We start from the raw sequence: 14,999 nt of genomic DNA on the forward strand, positions 1-14,999 counted from the left end.
ATTTTTCTAACTATATAAAGTACTGTTCTGCAATACAGAGTCAATAGAACTGCACAAATATAAATATTTACAAGTTTATTTTTTCCTATACAAATAAATGTTAAGCCCAGATTACAAGCTGTTTTTTTAAAAAAATATTTGTGTATTTAAAGAAACACATTTATAGCACCTCTTCCTTGGGTGTACTCATATTTTCTGAAACTTGTTCAAAACATTTCAGTAAGATGCATTATACAGTATATCAGCAACTAATGAAGAAGAAACATGATGACTGTGCACTCTAAAATGTATTAGAATACTAATTAGACTGTTGCCCAGAAATGCTTACTGATGTCTTTTAAACACCTGCTGGGTAATTTTGAAGCCTGGGTGTTACTTCATTTAACAATACACGCTTAATTAGGAGACAAGTTCAGATTAAATAATAAACCCAGGACAGCCCAGCATGCTCTATGCTTTTAACTTTCTACCTCATCCACAAAATGTAAGGAATGATCATTCCATTTACAGGGGAAGCAATAGAATAGATTTATCAGTTCCCTCAAGGCAGAGTCTAATGGCTATTCTGAACTTCATTTCATAGAATGGCAGGGCAGATTTAGGGATGAAGGGGTGTATAGGGATATTGGAAAGACGTTACATGGAGCCAGGCCAGGTGGGATTTCTCCAGAGGTCTGGTAGCCCATTTCCCTGTGCTCAACAGAAACAAAATGTCTTCAGGGCTTCTACCTTGGTGTCCTGCAGTAGGTACCTGCTCTTTATGCACTTGTCAACTCACTTGCATGTATGCTTTATTTCCATCTACTTTGACACATGAATACAGTGGAAGTTTCCATAGTCCATGACAATACCCCGCTGGCCACAGTTGGTGCATGGTCTCTTGCTACTGGAGTGTTCCATGGACTTAGCAGTATTGACCTCACCTAAGAGGTCATTAAAAGTACATTACCTCTCACTCCACCGTAAATCAAAGATCTGAATTTTCAGAAAATCGTCAGATGATTTGCATGCACATGAATTTTTGACGCACTGTTCCAGAGCACTCTATTTCTCACAGCCTATCAGTTCCAGCTTTTGATTCCCTGCAATACTTTTGGGTCATTGTCACCTATATTCTTTGTCCTTTAGCTAATCTCAGTGGGCTTCGGCTACCTGAGACTAGCAAACCCAAGAAAGCCTCACTTTACCTATTCAATCAATTTTATTTCTTAAAACAAAACAAAGTTTAAATTTAACTTCTAGACAATTTCCCTCCCCAAAGTAGCATGAACATAAACACTGAGAAATATTCACATTGGGAGATCTGGAAGAATCATCTGTTGAGGTTTAAAGGGTGGTTGAGCATCTTTGAACACAGAATAACTACTCATGTTCAGTGGCTGAATTTATTTGCAGGAAAAGCATGTCACCACTTATAAAGGATGGTTTTATAAATAATATTGCACTGACAAATTGTAGGGAAAAAAAGATGGGGAGAGAACCCATAGATTAAGAAAAACTTCAAGGACTAAAATAAAGAGGCAAGACTAAGCTGAAGTGTCTCGGCTGCACATTTGGGTGATAAAAAACCATTAAAAATGTTTACTATAAAGTCAAGGTAATGGCTACAGGAGGTAAATGACTTACAGGAGAAGCGAGGGATTGTGACTGAGGAGGAGTCCATGAAAGGCACTGGGGCAGGCGGCAAAGTTCTGCTTCTTAACCTGATGGTAGTTGCCATGAAAGAATGTATTAGGGCATACATTTGCTTTGTGCGGGGTTTTTTTGTAAGTGTTATTTTATTTTATTATAAAAATATATAAACAACAACAAGGAAAAGTCTGGTAGGAGAGTGTGGTTCTACCCAAGAGCTAATATATCACCTTGGGCTTCCCTGGTGGCACAGAGGTTAAGAATCCGCCTGCCAATTCAGGGGACAAGGGTTCGAGCCCTGGTCCGGGAAGGTCCCACATGCCGCGGAGCAACTAAGCCCGTGAGCCACAACTACTGAGGCTGTGCTCTAGAGCCCATGAGCCACAACTACTGAAGGCCACACACCTAGAGCCCGTGCTCCGCAACAAGAGAAGCCACCGCAATGAGAGGCCAGCGCATGGCAACAAAGAGTAGGCCCCGCCCGCCGCAACTAAAGAAAGCCCGCGCGCAGCAACGAAGACCCAACGCAGCCATAAATAAATAAATAAACAAATAAATAAATTTGAAAAATAAAATATCACCTTTTCTACACATCAGGTTCTTTGCAAATATGTCCAAGGCATTTGCTTTACTAGAACAATACGAAAGTCAAATTAAAAAGAAAAATGAATACCTTTATTTCAAAAAAGCCAAACAAACACCAGGCATTCTTTCAGGACTCGTCATTCTGGATTCATCTGTTACTAACTCATTTTTTTAAAGCGGTTCCGTTTTCTTGTTTTAGCATTGCGGTAATTGTCTAGTGTTTTAACAAGGAAGCTCTGGATCCTGGATGCCCAGATGCTAACATGACCTTGAAGTGTTAACACCAGGCCATTTACACAGCCTCATCTGGGAAAGAGGAGTAACCACAGTATCAACCTCAGAGCTTTCAGAAGGGTGCAAGTGTCCATAGTGAGTCACTGAGCACTGTGCATGACCTATCTATGAGGTTAAGACCCATTAGTTTCTAGAAGTTGTGAAAAGAGGAGGGCTTATGGAGTCTAGTGATTTGGACTAAGTCCAAATCGTTTAAGCAGAGTAACTATTTTCTGCCCGATTTCATAAATAGTATAAAGGTTCATTTAGGAAAAGTAAATTTGTAAGCCATTTTCTATCATTCTTAACATCTGAAAATTGAGTCATATTCAAATCCTAGATAATTGTTTTAGAATAACATCTTAGAGGTTGAAGTTCAAGGTCAAATTTCTGCACATTATGAGTCTCTTGATAAGTACCATATGCCGGTGTCATATCCAAGATTAGGTCACAAAACAACAAAAAAAATGTTTTTGATCCAAATTACTTTTGAATCTTGATAAATGTTGAATCTAGTTAATGGGTATATTCTTCTATATATTTTTTATGCTTGGAAATTTTTATTAAAAATATCTCCAAACTCAACAAGTTATATACATGAAATATGTACAGCTTTCTGTTTATCAATAATACCTCAGTGGAGTTTAAAAATATACAGGTTCAAAAAAGGAATAAAATTGTAAAAATATATATATTTTAAATATACATACACATGACTGCTGTTACAAATCTCTTGTGCAATGAAGCATGTTGAAGAAAGTCTAACATGTAATCTTTCTAGAAGTCCAAACCCAGCTAGTTTTTCCAACTGGGTGAAAATGGATCAATTTTTTCTTTGGTTAAACACCAGGTGATAGAAAGGCCTTGCCAGTTTGATAGGCAAAAAATTGCCGTTTTCTCTTCTAGTTTGTATTTCTCAGAACACTAGTGAAGTTGGCCTTGTTACTTTTTACAGTTATTAGACCTCTGAAAATCTTCTATTCATATCTTTGGCTCATTTTTCAATAGAGTCATTTAGCCTGTTATTATTACTAAGAATTCTTAATACATTACAGATATTAACTTTACTGTATAATACATGTGCCACAGTTTTTCTATTTTTGTCTAATATTTATCATACATAGAAGATGTTAACCTTTATTCAGATACATCTATATTTTATCTATTTATATATATAATTTTTCCTTTATGTTTTCTTTCTTTGCCTCTCTACTTAGGAAACACTCTCCCTTTCTATGTATTTCTTACCTGTTTACATACATTTTTCTCCTTTTTCATTTATTATTAAATACTATATATATTTAATAGAGTATATATTTTATGATTTAGCGTTTTTCCATTTGGCACTTATTTAGATTTTGTGAAGTAGAAATCTCAACTTTCTTTTTTCCCTCAAGTAGTCAAGTATTATTTATTCTAAAAACAAATCCATCTGTACTAATATACTTGAATTGTCTCCATGTTATAATAATTACAAAAAACAGGATGCTTTGTGCACATGGAATCTTTGTTAGAGCTGACCATTCAAAAATTGGCAACAGGCAGTCTAAGTCTCTATAGCTGGAAATATTATTCATTTCTCAGAAAGAGATATGCTTTGAGAAAATCAAAGAAAGAACTTTTAATGTCCCCTCCCCCTTCTTTTTGTTTTTTTTTTTTTTTTGCAAGATGAGTAGGAAGGAGAGAGAGTTTCAACTGTTACACAGGCAGTTTTGTGGTCCTTCTCCGGTGCCCAAAACATAACTTTATGATACTATGAAACATAACTATATGATACTATAACTTTATGAACTTTATAACTTTATGAAAATTATGGTGCACATAATCTTGAAATAATCTTGAAATTCCCATGGGAGGGGCAAAACTCTTCATTTTTACTTTGAAGAGTTTATATCTTGACTTCAATGAACTTTAGGTATGATACTGATAGAGTGGCCAACCCTGAGAACAGACATTAATGAGCAACTGGAAATCTTGTGCCTGATAGGACATGCTGGAGAAGAAGTTAAATAGAGAATATGAAAAATGGAGCTTTCTATCACTAGTCTTGCTACATCCTCCATTTCTAGAAAGGTGATCATATCCTAAGTACAATCTAGCCATCCTTCTCTGGAAGACGGGCAAGTGAGTCCATCAAGAGAAAGCAAGGAAATTCTCTAGGTTGTACATTTCACTTGACCTTTCTGAGGAAAACTCTAAATCATAGGTTGATGAGAAAGAAAAGATAAACAAGGAGAGTTATAAACTCAAGACACCACAATGTATCACAAACACAAATAAATCACACCTGCACTATATGGGGAGCAACCCAAATTCCAAAGAGAGAAAAATAATTGTTCCTACAATCAGAGTAGACAAAGCTTATAATTTCAGGGAGGGCAGGGATAACATCTAGTTGACATAGGTGATAAGTTCTCCTGACCTCAAGGGATGCAATGATTCAGTGGTTAGACAACATCATAATTTTGGTGTGTACCTAGAGATAACCCTTGCCAGGGACACAATGACCTGGATTGATAGAAGCTGAATCTATCAGCTTAACACAGAGCTAAGAGGTTAAAACCTTCAATGCAACAAACTTAGTACCTTATTGAAAGAAATACATAAGAATATGTTTATCCTTAAGCAACAGAATGGTCAAGGGAAGATATTTTCTTTTACGAAGAGACAGAGTACTTTTCTTTTCAATTCTATTTTTGCCCTCTTAAATCAACGAATTCCAAGCATTCGCCAAGGCAAAATATTCTTTTTACAAGAAAATGAAACACAGTCAGTCTAGAATATAAGCCCTTGCCTTTACCTCCCTCTGGCCGATTGTGTTGACTTACAAATTAGATATTATGTTTTCTCATTTATAGGGTCCTTCCTTGGAAACTGACTCCTCTTTAGTGTGTAATATCAAGTCAAATTTTCAGATGACTCAAAGCCAAAAACAGAAGCATATTTATGGTCTTTAAGTGCACTGCTCTGAAGATTAAGCATTAGTGTGGAATTCTTATGAGATAACATCTCTATGATATTCTCCATTACTATTAAATGATATATTCTTTTGCTTTTTATGTGGAGGTTGAATTGGATTATATGGATATTTCCCCCTAGTGATTTAATTTTTTTTTTTTTTTTTTTTGGTGGTGGTGGTCATCCTGCTGTGTGTGTGTGTCTGCGTGCGTATGTATGCATATGTGTGTGCGAGCGTGTAGGCTTGTGTGTTTACTGATTTAATGATACTCATGATAAGGATGATCATCGAAATCAGCATCTCTGAACCTTCTTCTTAATTTGAACACACACCTCAAACTGCATGCTGGACACTTCCTCTGCTTCTCACTCTTACCTAAAATCTAGCATGCAGAACGCCAGTCGCCCAATCTCTGTTTCCAGTGTACATGCAAATTCCTTCCTTTGCTGGTTTCCTTTTTGGTCTCTGTTATTCATAGCTATGATTGGCAGCAGAGTCAGAATTCAACACTAACAGAATCAACATCTTCGAGTGAAGATGAGGCTTGAAAACCTACATCATCTTTGCCTCCTTCCTCACCCTTCTCTCCCCTCACATCCAACTATCTAGTTAAGGTAGTTTTCTTTCTGTAACTTCCCTCTTCACGTACAAAAGCAAGCAAGGCCACTGGACAATGCAAATTATGTCTGTGTCTCCTTAGAGCCAGCAACATAAGGTGTTTCACTGCTCTCAAGGTCCTGAAGACATTCTTGTTTCTCCTCTGGATTCCTAACTTACAGCTTAGTATTTCAGAGAGCTTTCCTTTACTCCACTCTGAAATGGCAGCTTCTTCTTCTTCTTCTTCTTTTATAAAAGGAGTCATCTTATTTAAGTCAACACATATTTTTGGAGCATATAATACATGCCCAACTTGATAATAGAGGAGCCTACCTCCAGCTAAGGAGACGAGAGAGAGCCTATGTCTCAGAAAGAAAGAGAAAGGGCAAGTTCCTGTGTTGGACACTGCAAGCCAAGAGGTTCACGCCGAGTTTATTCTTACAAAACATCAGTGGCAGAGACCAGGAGCGTAACTAACCAACAAGATCAAAAAAAGAGGTGATGTTTTGGTGGTAAATGACAAAAATGCCACTTTCCCCAAGTGAATGATAGGATTCCCCAAAGAGCACATAAAATGAGGTTAAATCGAACTAACACGAAAATTCAAGATGTTTTCCATTAGACTGTAGCTTTCAGGACACAAGCCTGAGTATGAAGGGGGCAAGAAGAGGACAGGGTTAGCGAGGAGTCTGGCGCCCAGTTAAAATCCTGACTGTGATTTTTCAGACCCGACTATGGGAGATTCCAAAGGCTCTAATTGGCAGGCAGAGCCACTGCCGTGCGGTCTCTGAAAGGGGATGCAGTCAAGGACTCAGGTCCCCGGCCGGTCGTGTTCTTCACACGTTTACCTTTCCAGCCCCAGAGCCCTCATTCCTCAGTCTCTTTACCTGAAGTCTCTGGCAGACATCTCCTTCAGGTATCTCAGCCGAGGCCCCCTTTTAGGGAGGGGTCAGATCCCTGTGCCTCCGCACCAAGCACTCTTCTACTCCTACATCTTCCCTTTCCCACTCCTCTCAACTTCAGGGTCCATAAAACTGCCAGAGCCTTTGGGTCCAGGCTCCTTTAAAAGGGGAGGACCCATCCCTCCCGGGGGCGGACACCTCCGCCCAACCCTACACGGCTGTGCAGCCCCAAGGGAAGAAACGGGACAGGGGAGTGGGCTACTTCTCTGGGTTTAGAGTCCTACTGCTACCATCACAGAAAGCGATTAAAGGCTTAACGTTTTCATTTTTGTCTTGTTGCTTTAATAGGGAGCAAGGCCCTGCCAGCTCCTTCGTAGAAATAATAAGAAAGGCCCCTTCTATGGGGCAGATAATCACAAGGAAGCATAGGCTCCAAAGGCTGCTCCCCCCTCCAGGCCCATGGGGCCAAGGCTGGGAGCCAGGAGCTCAGGCCATATTTCACCCTTGTCCAATCTACACAGCCACAGGGGTGGGCCAGGCCCTAGGGTGATGGCACTAGCAAAACACATGGAAGGAGGAAGGGGTGATTTTCTACAGATAGTAAGGCTCCGGGCAGACAACAGACAGAGCCAATGCCCTAGGCTGAATGCAGCAATGGCTACAGTCAGGACTGGAATCAAGACTTTAGTTACAAGCAAAGATGGAATCTGTGCACAAGTGGAGAAGGCAGTGCCCTCTGTTCCCCTTCAGAAGGCATTGTGTGGACAGAAGCCTGGAGAGAGAAATTCACCTCACCGTAAAGCAGTGGAGGTGAACATAGTTATAATTGAAAAGAAAATCATGTAAAGGAACAAAGGTTCTTTAAATAAATACTCAAGAGTTCTCACACCCATTGTGTAATTGGAACTGCGATTAATACCTTGAGATGAGAATATTTATCCAGTACTTTGTCAATGTTTGTTTTTTGTGAACCATTAAAGGTTTGGATCTCTAGCCTTGAACTTTCTATCTCTATTGCTAAACTATAATCGCTATGCACAAACTAAAGAGCGGATGAAATAGTAGAATATACCTTTCAAGAAGAGAAATGAATATGTAATAAGAATATGTCAAAACAAAGTTTGAGCTTGAGCAAGGATCACCACCAAATACTCTGAACGTTTCTCTGCTGCACGTGGTGATGTTTGACTCGTGGACCCCTTACTGGATAGGGAGATGATTGAACTCTCAATGAATTCAAAAGTGGCCTGAAAAACTATATTTTTTCTTTGAAAAGGATTTGGAATCTAAATCTTTACCCTCTAAGTATAATTTTTCAAGTAAGCACTTTTTGAGGGCAATATAATGTCCCTGAGGTTTTTCTGTTCTTTGTTTTTTGTTTTTTTCTTTAATAGATATGTCCTTCCCAGGTAGAATAATCATCTGATTTCTAAAGTGCCTTTAAATATAGCAGGACCATTTTAGCTACTTTAAAAAATTCAATATGAATGTAATCCCAGATCCCATTAATTATTACACCTTTAAAAATCCATTTTCACCATTCTAAATTTAACACTTTTACAGTCAATACAGTAGACCACGGACACTCACAGGTTTAAATTTTATGATTTTGACAACTGACGGTGACTATGAATGTCTATGACATATAGTAATTTTCTGGAGACCTGCATTTGAATTGCCTGCGGGGAGATAGATGCTCAAGAATAAGTCTCTTAGCTAGTGACTGAGCGCTCTCACATTGTCCAGAAGCTGGGCATCTCACAAACACCTGTCCGCATTGACATAGGTCCTCAACCAAGCTGCTTAAAATGGCCAGAGATGACCGTATTCTGACAGCGTGCACCGTGTTAACGACCTAACACAGTGATTCTCAAACCCGGAGGGTGTTTTAACTCATCCAGAGGACACTCTGTTAAAACACAAATTGCTGGGCATCGCCCAAGTTTGTCAGAGTTGGAAAAGGAAAATTTGCATTTCTAACACATTCCAAGAGTTCCAAGGTGATGTTTTGAGAACCCTTGAGCTGAAGGATATTATCCATTTATCATTAGGAAAAAAAGTTTTTTAGCTAAAATTTCCCAAACATATATCAGTAGTTTTACCAATACAATTTTTTATATCAAATAATGACTAGGAATAGCCTGGGTCAGAAGTGATGTTTTGCTGGTAACACTATCTATACTGGTTGTCAAAATATAAAAACACTTTTGTACAGGTAGCCACTTCATTGAAACAAGTAAATCCTCCCCTTCGCTACCCACTCTATTCCTTTCAACCCACCCATGAACTTAGCAATCAGATGTTAATAACTGGCCTAGTAGGGGACCTCCCAAACCTTTCCAATTGATCATTGCCTTTGGTTGCAGAAAGCAAAACACATTAGGAACCAGAACTTCTCCTTTGTCCAGTCAGACCCCACCTTATCAGGAGAGAGGAGGGGAAACAGGAGACATACTAAGGATTCTTTTTGATTAAAGAAAAGAGTTGACAAGTTTGTTTATGCTCATTCCAGTAATGGTGGCTTATTACCATGGAAAAATTATTCCAAGTTTCTGTGAATTCTTGAGGCTCTCAAATCATCCAGACTTGTCCAACGGTGTCAAAGATCAGAAAGGAATCTAAGAGGGAAACTCCACCACTAACAGGAGTGCACCTAATTCCAGGGCATTCTCTGTACCTTTAGAGAGCTGGAGTGTTGACAGACGATGAGGATTCTTAGATTTGGGACATGGCCATCTCGACGATTCCACGAGATGAAAATGTCAACAATAATTTGAAAGTTGTCTCATACATAACCATATGACATAATAATGAATGCATAAGAATTTATCATCACCATATGTTTTTATATAATCATTGGGTTTCAAGATGTTCTAAAGCAGCACTAATACAGATATCCAGGGGAATGTCTTAGTCAAATCTTTGACAGATTTTCCTCCTGTCTCTGTTGGCTAAATTCTTCATGTGTAAATTACTCCAGTTTAAATTTAATAGCTTTTCTCCATTTGGTCCTTTGAGAAACAAATCGTGTCCCTCATAAAAACCTCCCTAAATTTGAAGCGAATGGTCTAAAAATCTCTATTATCTTCTCTTTTCTTTCTCTCGCCTTTACTCAAATCATTAAGCACCTGTACCAGGTACTAGGCTGGGTACCAGGGCTACAGATGAACAAAATGCAACTCCTGTCCTCACGACACATATAATATGAGGGAAATTACAGGCTTCTAGGAGAGGAGATACGAGTGGGTCAGATTTGAACTGGGGAATAATATGGCAAGAAGAAGAGAATGAGAAGGCCTTAACTTGGGAAACTACTTTGTGTAGCAGAGAAAGAAGGTGCTACGTGGCCAGGGTGGGCGAGGTGGGGGAAGGACAAAGAGGTTACAGTATTCATGACCTTGTTGAAGACTGAAGAACAGAAAAGATCTGAAGACTTACAAATTAGATGTGTCATGAGCAGATTCCATTTTTAAAAAGATCTCTTGGGCCACAGTGTGGAGACCAGATTGGAGAAGAAAAACAGGGGGAAACAACCAACCCTTGTAGTTATTAATATTTCATGCCAGACATGGCGGTGGCTTGACATAAAATAATGGTAGTGAACACGGAAAAACACAGACAGATTTGATATACATTCAGAAAGTAAAATAATCAAGATTATTTGGTGGTGAAGTGAATACGTGGGATGGAAGTAGAGGGTATTAGAAGGATATGAGTGGTGGTGTCACTTCCTCCACGTTCAGAGACTGGGGAGATCAAGAGTTCACCTTCAGTTTTTCTCGATGCCTATCGGCATGCACAAGGAGAGAGCACAGGTATGTGGATCTCACTATTGAAGTCTGGCGCTCAGAAAAATTAAACTTAATCACGTTGGTCATTAACATCTGTAGAAGCAGTATAGCATAGGGGAGAGTTTAGGCTTTGGATTCAGAGGCCTGGGAGGCAGAACCAAAGAGATCATGAATCCCCAGAGAAGGACTTTGAGCTAGCCTAGGAACTGCTTTCTTTATTTTTTTTTAATGGTTTTCCAGTTCCAATCCATGAGTGTCCACAGAATAGTAAACTTGACCGTCTGGTTGACTTGGTCTACATCTTGAAACCAAAAGAAATAAACATAATGGATTTCCATTTGGCTCTGCTCAGATGACTGACTGGAGGCCGAGTAAGGAGGTTGAGCTCAAAGGGATCAATAATCAAAACAAACAGTAGTTCTGTCTTGCTCTGGGGACTTCTTTATATATTTTGCTTTTTCACTCTAATTGCTTGGCACCCTAGTTAACGATTTCTATGGGATTAAACCCTATGATAAATAGTATTGATTCTAGCAACAATCAGCTCTGTAACAATTCCTGCACCAATGTGCTCAGATGTCATCAGCAGAGCCAGTGAGTTCTATCTTTGAAATCTACCTTTCATTTTAGCGTGAAGCAATAAGCAAAATTCTCAGAATATTACCTCAGCACCAAAAGGTATCCATACTATACAGAGAAAATCATTACATCTTTTCAACTTGTATATACACCTTGCTTTTCCCTGTGCCAGCCTGGGAGATACTCTCTCCCTCCACTGAAGGACAGTACAGCTTCATACCAAAGTCACATTTGAAAAAAAGTATCTTCATATAAATTGCTAAATTGGCCATGATTAGTAAAAAATGTTTCTTTAACACAGAGGATTATTTTCCTTCTATTTTAACCCGATTGGACAAACTCACTCTGCCTTCTGTCTCATCACTTATAAGACCTACACTTTATTGAGAAATTGCTTTATATTTTCTACCCATTATGGGAAATTCTTTACAGTGCATTAAAACGTAACCACTTTAAGAGGCAAGATATATCTATATTTATATATCTATATCTATGTTTATGTCCGGGCTATATTTATCTACCTATGTCTATAAATATATATATATATTACTTCTATATTATAAATATATAAATATACTTTGTTTGTTTGTTTGTTAATTACAGTCAAACAAGTTGAAGGTTAGTTTATGCTCAAGTCAAAAGCCCAAGGGTCATCCAGCTGGTAAGTAGCATTTCTAAGACTTGAATCTTAGGGTACGTGATCTCCAACCTGAGCTCTTGACAACAAAAAGTGATATTTTCTGAATTACTCTTATCTGTGTAAGATTTTGCAATATTCATGGCATCATATGCCTCAATGAAATTAAAGATTTGAATTAAATACCAATATCTGAAAGATCACCTTCAAAAAAGCTTTCATGCATGATCTTTGGCGTTTTGAGACATATGTAGCTGAGTCTCCAAAGACAGAATCATTTTCTCAGACTAAATGCAACTACTGAGAATTATAGCCACTTGTCTACTTGCAGTGAAATGTCTTTAAAAATGATCAGTTCTCCCAAATATTCAGTTCATTTTTCAACTGTAAATTATGTATCACCTATGCAGTTCTAATAAATCCTATGGACTGTTTCTTATGATATCATATTTATATGAGAATGTGCAAAATCTCCATCTTCTTCTTTTGAGCCAAAATAAAATATAGCAAAGTTGCTGAAAACTTACATTAAAGCACTGGAATTATGTTTCCAAAAAAAGTCAGGAAATATTCAAATAGAGTTTTTTGGGGTTTTTTTGTATGTGAGTGAAAGTGATTAAGAGCCTAACCTATATTTGTGAGCCAATGGGGATGCCAAACCAATGGTATAAAAGGTTTCAAGTAGGTGTCTACTTAGTTTAAGGTGAAAACCATACCACTCACTGTACGCATATTGTTTTAATGCACCTGTCTTCCTTAATGAGTTCTGAGTAATAAAAAGAGAATTATTCTAGGTATTTCATGTGGAATTATGTAATGTAATGAACAGGGTTTGCAAATGGTTTCTCTTCTACCCAGGAGATGAAGTGTGCAATTCACTAAAATCCTGGATATTGACAGTTCCTATATTTGGACTGAACAGCCTTAGCTACAAATGAAAATTTCATAGAAATATAGGCGAGTTTAAAACATTGTTCTCAGAAGAAGTTGGGAGAGGGAGAAGACAATATTTTTACTTATATTTGCTTCTTACCTTAGGAGGACATGCTAAGAATGCTTTGACTTTTTCTGTATTATGTAAAACACCAGAAATATGCCTAAAGGGCATTGTTCATTTTACCTGACACACAGTGATTTCAGCTTCTTCTTGGGAGTCACTCTCCTTCACTCAATCTTGATCTTTATGTCCCAAAACAAGCATATTGAAATGTCTTAAAAGCCCTTCCTTATAGCACCCAGGAGAATACTGTCCAGTTAAGTTCTAAAGAGCTTCATCTCCAAAAGCTTATTCTAGGGACATGGTGAGCAAGGTGTTTATTATTCACATAATCTTTAGATCTTAGGGTGTTTGACAAAGTGAAAAGTGTTATGAGATAAACCATTTCTCAGCTAAATCAACTAGCAAATCTCAAATATCAGTTCCTGTTAAGTCAACCCTGTAATTCTATCCTGCAGTTCTTTCTAATAAGAAATTGTATACATCATGGAAATGAAAATTAATTTTCAAAAATCTGGGATTCTTTGAGAGTGGTTATATACATGTATTTGTGGAAATGAACTCTGTGTATTATCTTGTATTCACTTTTGTAAATTCTGTCTTATACTAACATCCTCAGAGACAAAGGAGACTTCAATACTTGGACAATACTTGGGAGACTTAAGCAAGTAGAAGATGGTATATTCTAGAATTCAAAATACAAAGCCCCTTTTATTTTGTTCCTAAGAGGAGCTGATAAGCCTAACTCTCCTTATGACTAAATTTAGCATGGTATTCCCTCCTCAGACAATTCGGGCCTAAAGTCATTAGATGGAAGTGAGCAAGGTTAAGTGTCCAAGAGGGGTTCAGGGGACAGGAGGTACAAGGGTGACCAGAGATCAGATATCAGAGATAAGGTGGGGTCTTCATGAGCAAGACTGGGATGGGCTGGAGGAGGAAGCCTGGCCTAGGGTGTCGGAGTCCTAGCAGGGTAGGGGGGGCTACCTAGTGTGAGGAGTTACAGCCCAGGAGGGCTTCAGAGGGCATCCATGTGGAAGACGGTCTATCACAGGGGTATCTGAACCCGAGCAGAGTGAAGTTGTCATCCACATGGGAAAGCGGCTTGGCTGGGCCTATTCTGGGTGACGAAGGCATCTGTGCGGGGGGCGAATGCAGTGAGGTGGTGTTTGGGGACACAGTCCTCAGTACAAGGCACAGGGACGTGGACAGGGAAAGGAGAGGTGGTGGCGTTTTAGCAGGTGATGGTGGCAATTCTACCTCGGTTACACACACAGAGTGAGCAAACACGTAAGTACTTCAAAAGCCATGAAAGCGGGGTTCTTATTGTCAGAGAATGCAGAAACCAAAATGCCACAGACACTAAGCAGGTGGGACTGAATCCCTGTTATGCGAGGGTCATGAGGAAGCACTTGAAAAGCCCTAATATCTGATTACTCGAGTCAGTGAAACTATGCTGCTAGCTGACAGGTGAGTCTCAGATGAGGCCTCAGATTTTTCTGAGACCTAGTGAGTAATTATGTAACAGAGACCTAAAGGCATGGATTAAAGGCCCAATTCACCCACCTGGAAACCGAGGAGCCTTAAACCTGATAAAGGTGGGAACAGGCGATCCTTTTCCTCTGTAGGGTGCAGGAGAGTAAGTTACTCCGTCTCATGGGAGTGGCCCAGGAAAAGGAGGAACGGGTAATACAGCTAACAAAAACCAATGAATTAATATGCTGCACTGTGATACACTATCTACACGTTTTGTCTCAATTCTCATGGCAACTCATTATGGGTATTGGGAATATGGATATTGTAAGACTATTTTGCAAGTGAACAGCGTAAAGGTTCAAATTTAAATACACTGCTAGTTGGGACCTTGAGCAAATGTATTACAGGGTAAAAGATCTTAGTCTGATTTTGAGCCCATATTTTTAGCCTTTTTACTTCCTCCTTAAAAAGAAAGAAAAGTAGTCTCCCAGGTATGGTAGCCTCTCTGATGTGGCACCATTCCCAACCTTCCATAAGTATGTTACAATAAATACTACCTTATCAGTATACACTA

At 38.8% G+C, this 14,999-nt stretch overlaps 1 pseudogene across 1 annotated transcript in view; it reads left to right on the top strand.

Annotated features, from left to right (window-relative positions):
• Positions 1-7,602: 7,602 nt before the first annotated feature.
• LOC309638151 (AN1-type zinc finger protein 6 pseudogene) overlaps positions 7,603-14,999 on the top strand; it is a 28,699-nt pseudogene continuing 21,302 nt past the window's right edge. Inside the window, exon 1 of the transcript in view lies at positions 7,603-7,790. The product of the transcript in view is annotated as an AN1-type zinc finger protein 6 pseudogene (transcript). The remainder of the gene's footprint in view (positions 7,791-14,999) is intronic.

Source organism: Balaenoptera physalus (genome assembly GCF_965194825.1).
Source record: "Balaenoptera physalus genome assembly, chromosome: 11".
In the NCBI taxonomy this organism is placed as follows: Eukaryota; Metazoa; Chordata; class Mammalia; order Artiodactyla; family Balaenopteridae; genus Balaenoptera; species Balaenoptera physalus.